This window comes from Benincasa hispida, chromosome 11 (genome assembly GCF_027475165.1).
Source record: "Benincasa hispida cultivar pf3 chromosome 11, pf3_genome.v1.1, whole genome shotgun sequence".
In the NCBI taxonomy this organism is placed as follows: domain Eukaryota; kingdom Viridiplantae; phylum Streptophyta; class Magnoliopsida; order Cucurbitales; family Cucurbitaceae; genus Benincasa; species Benincasa hispida.
Genome location: NC_143488.1, coordinates 61239546 through 61250489, shown reverse-complemented (window position 1 = coordinate 61250489; position 10944 = coordinate 61239546). Strand labels below are relative to the sequence as shown.

At 34.1% G+C, this 10944-nt stretch overlaps 1 long non-coding RNA gene across 1 annotated transcript; it reads right to left on the bottom strand.

Annotated features, from left to right (window-relative positions):
* Positions 1 to 3257: 3257 nt before the first annotated feature.
* LOC150032788 (uncharacterized) lies at positions 3258 to 4944 on the bottom strand. The gene is made up of 2 exons (XR_016524747.1): positions 4408 to 4944; positions 3258 to 3943 (listed from the first exon to the last, which is right to left on the bottom strand). It is a non-coding gene; the product is annotated as an uncharacterized LOC150032788 (long non-coding RNA).
* Positions 4945 to 10944: the final 6000 nt, after the last annotated feature.

Below are 10944 nucleotides of genomic sequence, written 5' to 3'. Positions count from 1 at the left end.
TTGTAGTGGACAGACTCACCAAGCTAGCACATTTTATTCTAGGGAAGTCTACATATTCAGTGAGTAGGTGGGCCCAGTTGTATATGAAAGAAGTGGTAAGATTGCATGGGGTACCGGTGTCCATCGTGTCTGATAGGGACCATCGATTTACCTCCAGCTTTTGGAAGAGCCTTCAGGCAGCATTGGGTACACATTTGGATTTCAGTACGGCTTTTCACCCACAAACTGACGGGTAAACTGAGCGTTTAAACCAGACACTGGAGGATATGTTACGTACTTGTGCGCTAGAGTTTGCAGGGAGTTGGGACTCTCACCTGCATTTGATAGAGTTTGCCTATAATAATAGTTATGAGGTAACCATTGGCATGTCACCGTTTGTAGCCCTTTATGGGAAGAGTTGTAGGTCACCTGTATGCTGAGATGAGGTTGGTGAGCGAAAATTACTAGGACCTGAGTTAGTACAAACCACGAATGAGGCAATATAGAAGATTAGGGCCCGAATGTTGACGGCTCAAAGTAGGCAGAAGAGTTACGTTGATGATAAGCGTAAGGATCTGGTGTTTGAGGTAGGTGGAAAGATGTTTCTGAAAGTGGCACCCATGAAGGGAGTGTTGAGGTTTGGCAAGAGGGGTAAGTTGAACCTTCGTTTCATCTAGCTATTTGAGATCTTGGAACGGGTTGGTCCTGTAGCATACTGGCTGACCTTGCCCCAATCTCTTTCTGTAGTTCACAATGTTTTTCATGTTTCCATGTTGAGGAAGTACGTAGCAGACTCATCTCATGTTGTGGATTATGAGCCTTTGCATTTAAATGAGAACCTGAACTACGAAGAAGAGCCTATTTGAATCCTGGCTAGAGTAATGAAAGTTTTGCGCAACAAGGAGATAGCTTTGGTGAAGGTTCTTTGGCAGAATCACCAATTCGAGAAAGCAATGTGGGAGCACGAGGATGACATGAGGATGCATTATCCCGAGCTTTTTCAAGATTAGAACTTTTGAGGATGAAAGTTTCTTAAGGGGAGTAGAATGTAACATCTTGATTTATTTTGTAATAAATTTTTTTTTTTTTTTTTTGCTAAGCTAAAATATGATTTAATTATTTGGAATTAATTGAGTTTTATTTTGGCTTGTATTTGAGAGATTTGATTATCTATGGAGATAATTAAATGTGTTTATTGGATTTTTTTAAAAGGAATATATATATAAGTATATATATTTTGGGAGATAATTAAAGAATTTGTTTTTTAAAAGAAAAAGGAGGAAGTTTAGTTTTGTTATATATTTATAGAAAGGGTTAAAGAAAAGAGAAAAGGAAAAAGAAAAAGAAAAGTAAATTTTCTTCTCTTTCTCCCCACGCAAGCAGCCCCCCCCCCCCCCCCCCCCCTCTCTTTCTCTCCTTCTTATTTCGTTCCTTCTAGCCCTAGCCACCACCAGCACCTTGCCTCGCCATTGATCTCCTCGCCAGCGCCTCACCTCGCCGACGTCAGCTGCAATCAGTACCGTTAGCCCCTCGCCGTTCCGTCGTCGCCGCTGTCTCGCTACCGCGCCAGTCGTCTGCCGCTTGCCTTGCCGATGTCAGCCCGCCGTCCAGTTTTGCTTCTGCCGCCGTGCCTAGCCAAGTCGATGTCGTTCGCTGCCATTACTTTTTTGGAGATTAGGTAAGAGATGGATTATTTTTGGGCAAGGATTGGTGTTTGAGTCTTTTTTAAGTGCCTCTTGGTGTTGGAAACAATTTTAGTTATTACCCTTTGTGTCAAGTTTCAGGATTTGGATTTTTGAAGATTCTGGGGTGTTGTTATCAAAGAAGAGACCATTCTTTTCATCGGAGAGTTTTAGTTTGGGTAAGTTTTGTGTAAGTTGGTTGGTTATCCTTCGGACTTGGACCCCGAGGATTTACTTAATTTTTTACTCACTTCCTAGGCTTTAGTTGCTAAACTAAGCTTGTGGTTAATGTCTTAGGATTGATTTGAATTTTATCTAAGGGCTATTAAGGAGTTATTTGTGCAGACTTTTGAGACCAAGTTGAGGTAAGTGATACTATTACCATTGCCTTCGTGCTAGGCGACCTAGATTAGACCTATAAAGTTACTTGGTGGACTCTGGAGCATGATTTTGTTGGACCTTATGTTTTGCTAGTTGCATGGCAGTTACAAGTATTATGAGCATGTTAAAATTTCTAATCAGTACTGATATTATGTATGTGATGCATGAATAGACCAGTAGAGCGGTTTATTGTCTCACCTTGACGCATATTATTATTATGTTTGACGGTGTACCTACGGGCCGCTAGACATGCGTGAACCGACAAGTTTACGTTCATGTTATTATCATGTTTAACGGTGTGCCTATGGGCCGCTAGACATGCGTGAGCCGGCAGATTTATGTTCATGTTACTTTTATTTTCATGTTTCATGTTTTGACGGTGTGCCTATGGGCCGCTAGACATACGTGAACCGACATGTTAACGTTCATGTTATTATCATGTTTGACGGTGTGCCTACGGACCGCTAGAGATGCATGAGTCGATTGGTTCACGTTCATGTTATTATTATGTTTAACGGTGCGCCTATGAGCCGCTAGATATGCATGGGTCGACGGGTTCACGTTCATGTTAATATCATGTTTGATGGTGTGCTTACAGGCCACTAGACATGCGTTTCAAGGCAAGATAGTACGTTTTTTGGTTTTCCTTTCATCATAAAAAAAATCGATGTAGTTGTATGAGCCACAGGCTATCTTTCTTTGCTCCTGGATGCATAGTTTGATCTCGGTAATGGGATCACTTACTGAGTATTTTATACTCAACCTTTATCTTTATTTTTTTTTCAGGTAAGGCAATGACACTTGAGCAACTGATAAGAGGAATTCGTGACAGTGCCAAAGGAACCAGAATTCGCTTCCGCATTTAACCCTTTATATTTTTACATGTTTTTTTTTTTTATTTCATTCATGGATTTGTTATAATTTAATTAATTAATTAATTTTTTTAATATAATTTGTTTCTTATTAAAAATGATACTCGGGTTGAACGATTTAAGTTTTTGAGATGATGTCAGAACATTTTTTTATATACCTAAAGCAGTTAAGAATCATGATTATTCTATTTTAATTTACTTTATCTTTCCTAAGTGAGAATATTTATGCACGCATGCAGTAGCGATCCCCCTTTTAGTAGTCCTAGGAGGTTACAGTTTGAATCTCATTCAAATATTTATTCCTCCAACAATGTATCAAATACATTATATCAATTATATCATATATAATTGAATTAATTGAATTATATCATATATAATTAAACTCCCTCTTATTAATTTGAACAAGTCAAATTAACCCAAAAACTGATTCTCAACATAATTCTTTTGAGCTACCAAGAGGATCTTATGGACCTGTAACTTGAAGCTCCAACGGTACGTGAATAATTAATTAAACTCTTTAATTACATTATCTATCAACCGTTAACTATCGGGCACTCTAGTAAAGACCGACAGTTGCAGTCTTCGTACTACAGATATATTTCTATGTTCATTGGATATAACCAATCAACAGTGTGATGATCCTTCACAAATTGCTCATAAGTACAGCCGGACCAAATTACCATTTTACCCTTGTAGTTACATCTAACTCCTTAAGTACCACCGATTTCTGTAATGAACAATAAGTCATAGTCCCACTATGACTGAGTCCTCTCTGGCCAAGAGAGGATGTGGCCACTATTTTCAAGACTCGAAATTAGCCCTTAAGGGAGCAATTTATCTACTTGTCTCTACATCGGGGAAGGAGTGAATTCCGTCTTGTGTAGCTAACTTCCCAGCTCCCCAATCAGACGAATCCCCAAAATGGTAGGCTTGTTGAATTTTCAATTTGGCCACTCTCACCCATATAAATCAAAGGACCGTCTTCATGAGCAGAAGTTCACAACTCATTCAGGATTCAGGTCATGTAACCTACAGTCATCCAAGTGAAATGTAAGTCTCTATTATCAACAGTGTTATATAAAAAGACTAATCATTTCGTGGTCTGGTCTTATACAAACTCTTTGTATAGGATACCCTCGCTCGCATGTCTCCACATGAATGATCAGGATTAGATCATTTGTAGTATTTTACAACATTTGTAACACCTACAAAGCGAGTCGTATTCGTAGTGTCACTAGGATAAGGTACCCAACCTTATCCATCTACTACAGACCATTTAGGTTATTATTTAAACAAGATCTACTTGTATATCTCTACATACTTGTTTAAATTTACATAAAATAACCTTGGATTTTAGTTTATTGGATTGAGTATATGCTTATAAAATAACACTTATTTTACTAATAACAATATGTTTATACATAGTTTACAAATTACGAGATTACAAAGAGATTTAGGACATCGATCCCAACAGACTTGATGGCTCGACTTACAGCTCAACTTGACGACTTGGCTTGACAGCTCGACGAGTTAGCTCAGCGGCTTCGAAATGATTGGCTTGATGTGAACGGCTTAGCAGCTCGGGCTGTAACGGACATATCAAATATGTCAGAACCAATATGATCTAAATGGGTCTATGTCAGAACCAATATGATCTAAATGGGTATTCTCCTATCTCCAATGGGTCTGCTCTGATCTGTATAAAACGGATGACTTCAAATTAATCTAAACAGTAGCAAGGTCGATGAGAAACTTGGTTGACGACGAAATTGATTTGGGAGGTGACTAGATAGTCAAAACATGGATGTGAACGAATCTAGGTCACACAGATGGGTCTGGAATCGGTCGGATCTAGACGAAGTTGGAATCAACTGAATCTTAGATGGAAGGTGGAACAAGCAGTGAATTGGGTGGATCTGTAATCAATTGGTCGGATCTGAAGAAAATCGAACAACGTTAGAACCGACAGAGATGGATGACGCCGGTGGCACAAACAATGACTACAAATGGAAAATAAAAAATGTGATGACTGAACGATACACGGACCACAAGGTTATTGATTGATGGTATGATGACAGAGGCTAAGCCTAATTCTTGGCTCCGATACTAAGTTGGAAATATTAACATATTTCACTGAGATGTATTTTACAGAGAAGTAAAGGATATATATACAGTATAAGTGAACTAAAAATAGACCCTAAAAGGGGCTCAACCACAGCCTAAAGAATCTATAGCCACATAGACTAAGTATACATTAACAAATTGCATATCAGTGTAGTACTTGTCATACCGACTCCAGTACTTAGCTCAATAAACTTAGGATTTAAGAATGAAGTTGGACCTACTTCCATTAGACTTATCATGATCTATTTTATTCCATGTTGATATAGAGTTTTTTCTTTTTAATTTTTTCCTCCCAATAGAAGTGTGCTTGTGACACCTAGATTAGGCCATCTTAACCCTAGGGCAGATGGCCAAAATGGGTTTACGGCCTTTGCGTGGCTTCTCCCACTGTTTAGGATCCAATTAGACAAGCTATGTGTTGTCAATTGGGCCTAAGGCTAGGTCGTCAATCAAAATGGGTTTGAGTCTCTAACCTTCTCTCAGTCTTTGACATATTTTACTAGGTCTAATTTCATACTAACACAACTCAGTATTAGATAACCTGAGGTTGTTGAAGTAGAAGGCAATACTTACTATTCTAGAAGGTTCTTGAAAATATCTACCCTATGACATAAATATATAAGTTAGATTTATGAAACTGCATATCCGTGTAGCACTTGTCAAAAGAAAAGATCTGGAAATATCTTAGGCTTTCTTTAGGTATGAAATTCTACATAATTCCTCTAGATAAGGAAAATCTAAGAAATTTTAGAATATTTGTAGAATCCAAGAAAAAAACTAGAGAGATCTTTTTGCTTGGGTTCCAAGGATCTCACACCTATAAATTGGAGATATGTTCTCATTCAAGCAAGCAAGCAAAGAAAGGAAGAAAGCCAAACTAGAGAGTTAGAGAAGAAAAGTGGGCGATGTTGAGAGAATAAAAGAGTATTCTCTCAAAATTATACATTCTCAATAAAAATTTCTTTCTTTTCCAAAAGAGAATGTCTCTCTTCTTTTTGTGTCAATTTCTTCAACCGATGCTCCAACTCAAAATCAATTGACAATGAGAAGAGTAGTTTGTGTACTATCTTATAAATATTTTAGGATTTCAAATCTTCAATATGATCCTTCAAGATGGTACTTATTTGAGTTCATCATTAATTCTTGGACCAAATTCCGATTCTTGTTTTTGGACCATATACTCATTTGGGCTTTATGGATTCTAATAACATATTAGATAATATAGGGTTTCATCTTAAAATCATTTGGTATTGAGAAGAATAACTCATATACCTTATATACATTGAGAGATTTCTTAATTTTTTTTCAATGTGAATCCTGGACACTCCAAAATAATATATGCTTCGAGATGGAAGGTTGAAATTTCTATATTTCCATACTAAAAACAAGAAGAACATTTATAGTATTCATTCCAAAGAACGTTTAGAAAGTAAAACTTAACCAAAATTTGAAACAACTCTAGAAGGGTGTGTGGGGGGGGGAAGGGGGGATGGCTTTTGGGTTTAAATGAATTTTATTTCAACAAAACCTTATCCGATATAATGCTATAAATGGCAGGGAAGAAAGGACAAAAACTCTCCTTTTGTCGTAGCCAAAACCAAATCTTAATTGAATTTATACACACAACTATTTTCCATTCTTTAATAAAAATAACTTTTCACTTACTTTAGTGGTTTTTTCTCCTTATCCCCATCTCTTATTGTCGGGTTCTTTTTGAAACTTCTTCTTCAGTTCCTCCACCATGGCTACCATTTCTTCCTTTCTAGAGTTCATCAAATAAAATTATGAAATGGGTTTTCCCTTAGCTAGCTCTTAGCTGCTTCAAGTTGTCACCTTTTTTGCCAGTTCATTCCTCTCTCTCAATAATGCCCCCATTTCCAAACCCATCACAGAACAGAAATAGCTGTGGGAATATTCCAACTTAATATTATATAAACTTTACTCCCTATGCTCATCTCTTAGCTTTACTTTATTCTATTCCATCCTTATACTCTCACTTTCCTTACTTCTTCATTAATTAGTCTTTATACTTTCAAAATATATATATATATATATTATAATAAGGTATTGGAGCTTTGCTCCTCTATACCTTGGAGCACCTACACCTGCTCGACCCAAGACACGAACCCATGAGTCTTCGAGGATTTTTAGTATAACTAATTAGATCACATAAAACCAAAAAATATAAAATCTTGCATACAAGATTCAATATGAGTTCAACAAACTCATGTTGTTTTCTTAAAACAATTCTATTCACTTAAGCATTTGAGTTTCAAGAGTAATTGTCTCTCAAAATAGAATAGATTGTCTATCTTATTAAAGTAGTGTCTCATCCATAAGATCTAACAAACTTTATTTTATGGACTAAATCGAACTTCTACAAAGCTTTAAGATGGGAGAAAAGTTTTTATGGAAGAAAATGTTAGTAGAAAAGTAAAAGTTTAAATTTGAAAGTTATTTACATACTAATTCGTGGTTATTCTAACAATCATGTCCCCTCTTCAAATTGATTAATATTTGAAAATACACCAAATAAAAGAATGCAATTCATGAATATAAAAAGATGAAACCCTAAACGAAAAAGTGTCAAAATCCTATTTATTCCAACAATATTTTTTTAAAAAAATGATAAATTAGATCCTTATAGGCAAAATTTTATGAACCCTTTTATGATAAATATGTATCTTTCAAGAAATTTATTGAGAGAAGTGTCACATTAGAATTACGATAAAAAAATGAAAACGATGAGATCAAAATGACATTTTTTAAAAAGACAACGGTTCAAAACAAACATTTTTTTAAAGTAAAAATGCCAAAATAGTATTCAAACCCATGAAAGTTACATAAATATATATATTTATTGAATGAAAAAGGGTAATAATTCTTTTTTTTTTTTTAAAAAAAAAGAAGAAGTAAAAATAGAAAGGATATGTGATGAATATAATTGTGATATTTGCCATCTAATTGGTTGTCCAATGTACATGGTGAAGGTAACAAGATTGGACCCAAAATATATGTGATGTCTATTGTCTTTGTAAAAAGAAGATTTTAATGCAAATCCAACCACTTTGGGTTTATGCACTAAATAGTAAATATATATATAAAAAAAAAAAAAAAAAAACAAAATTAATTGTCTGTGTACTGGGAATTTCGATTTGTGTCAGGTTGTTGGTCGTCAAAGTGTGGCGACACAGCCACCTTTGTCTCTAAATTCCCAACCCAAATTTAAACACACATTACCTTAATTACAAATCAAAACACAAAATGTAAGTCTAAGCCCTTTCATTTTCCTCAATTTTTATTTTTTCTTAAAAAAAAATAAATTTATCTATTGGGAGGGTCTTTTTTTGTTTCCTTATTCATGGCTGTACTTGATGGCCCCTTCAAACGACAACTGAAAGTTAATATCAGTCCCCCAATGAGTTGCATTTGCAAAACGACACCCAACCAAAAAGTAAGGAAATCCACAAGATTTGTTTTTTAAATTTTCCAATATCAATATCTTTATAATAATAATAATCTTTTATTAAATATACCATAACTTATCCTCTTCTTTTTTTTTTTTTTATGTGTTTTTATACCTCAAGTGGTGATTGAGACATCATTTCTTAATTAGAATATTCTAGGTTAAGATTATAAGTAAATGATTAAATACACTACTGTAGTCTAGATCCTAAAAGACAGAAGTGGAGTAGAAAAATTGATCGATACTTATTAGATGATTCACATCTTTAAAAAATTTTTTGGAGATTGGGTCGATTGATGCAACATTGATCAATAATATTAGTTGGTAGTGTTTGTTAATAATAGTCTTTTTTTTTTCTTTTTAATTAAATCTCTTCTATAGATAGCTATGACAATATGGAAGCTCAATAATATATGGGTTTAACAAGGTGTATCAAAGTGTTCATTGATGAAAAATTTTATATTAAGAAGTGTTAAGAAATTGATTAAAAAATTAAATTTATTAGCCGAATTGAGTTTACCTATTAATAATGTGTTTTTACATTATTTATATAATAAAGTAAAATAAAGAAATGGATGTGTTTATAACACTTTGAATCTTCTACATTTGTTAACTCAAACATGAAAATCAATTTTTATGGTAAGAAATTTCTTTAATAGCAAGAAAATGTTAAATTATAAAAACTTTTAATGCAATTAGGAAGACGAGAAAGGGGAAAAAATAATAATTTCTAATATAATTAATCATATTCCTTTATTTCATGTGAGACGGAGTCTAAATTCATATAGGTGCACTATCTTAAAAATATGGCTTTGATTAAGTATGGAATCATCTCGATCTTCTATTTTATCCTTATCCGCTACCTACTCCTTTGAAAATATGGCTTTGATTAAGCATGGAATCATCTCGATCTTCTATTTTATCCTTATCTGCCATCCGAGGTGGTTCATCTTACTTGTTGCTATGGATGATATCGTGAACTTGGTTTGGATTGTATTATTTATTTATTTTTCCAAAAAAAAAAAACTTTTGTTCATTATTATCGATCTCTTACGTAGATATGTCCATTATTTAGCCACTTTTAAAATTTAATAAAGAAAAATTAGAAAAAAATAGAATTTAGTCACAATCTAGGATGGTTTTATAGAATCATAAGCACTATTTATAAGATTTTTTTTGAAGTATGAAAACTAAATTCTTTTAACTTTCTCCCCATTATCATCTAGAAATTTATTATTTAATAAAACGAAATTGAAGGGAAAAAAAAAGAAGTTAAGTTTCCCATTGCATCAAAGGGATATGCCTTATAGCAATGAGATTGAGATGAGATTCTGATTCCGATTCCGAATCAGATTCAGATCAGACACAACCTGGTTTATTTCTCAGACATTCAAACGTTTTTCTGATTGCTTTTTTGATGAAATTCACGTGGGTGTTCCTTAAGCTTACAAATCTTTCTTCTCCTCTATCATCATTTTCCAGGATAATTATTATTCCTACACATTTCCACGCAACCCAAAAAACAAAAAAGAAAAGTTAGGTTATTTTCCAAAGTTCAGTTGCCATTTTTTTAAAATAGATCTCACAATGTTTCATTTCTCCTCCATTAGGAGATCTCAAAAATTTGAAACTTATTGATCCGAGAATTTAAGAAGAATGTTAAATTTGTCAAAACGTATATAATTGAAGGAAGTTGGTGCAGAAAACTCGTACAGGTCTTGGCGCTCCTCTTATCAGCCTGCAAAAGTACCACACCGACACCAATGTAATGGCGAGTCAAGTACACTTTGATGTCTAGGTGAGTACATGTAATGTTTAGTTTGACTAAGTATAAAGAGAATTGATCATCCCGTGAGAGGCAGATGGTGTGAGGCTATTTATAAAATCCATCATATGACTCTCAAACCTAGAGATACATGCAATGTCAGCAGTGTCAGAATAGGTGTGATCCTTGAAGTTGTAGAGTATCAAAATGAACTTGACTCAATCATTTTTCTCTTGGTGAAACTCGATGAGCTTAGTTAGTTGACCTAAAACTCGAGGATTTGTCTATCTTCTTTGGGATGCATAAACCTTCATGCAAGCTTCTGTATGACTTTAGCTTTAAACCTGTCGGTGGGTTTGGACCTTGTTTTAGGCAACCCTCAACAAATTCTTAAAAGCTTTTTAAATACAAAATTAAAAAGTTTAGCTCCATTTGATAACTATTTGATTTTTTGTTTTTTGTTTTCGAAAATTAAGCTTATAGACACTTCTACCTCTAAATTTCTATATTTGTTATGTATTTTTTTACCAATCATTTAAAAATAAAGCCAAAATTTGAAAACTAAAAAAAAAAATAGCTTTTAAAAACTTGTTTTTGGAATTTGAAATTTGGAGAAGAATTCAATTATTGTACTTGATAAAGATGCAAATTATTATAAAAAATGAAAAGAAAATA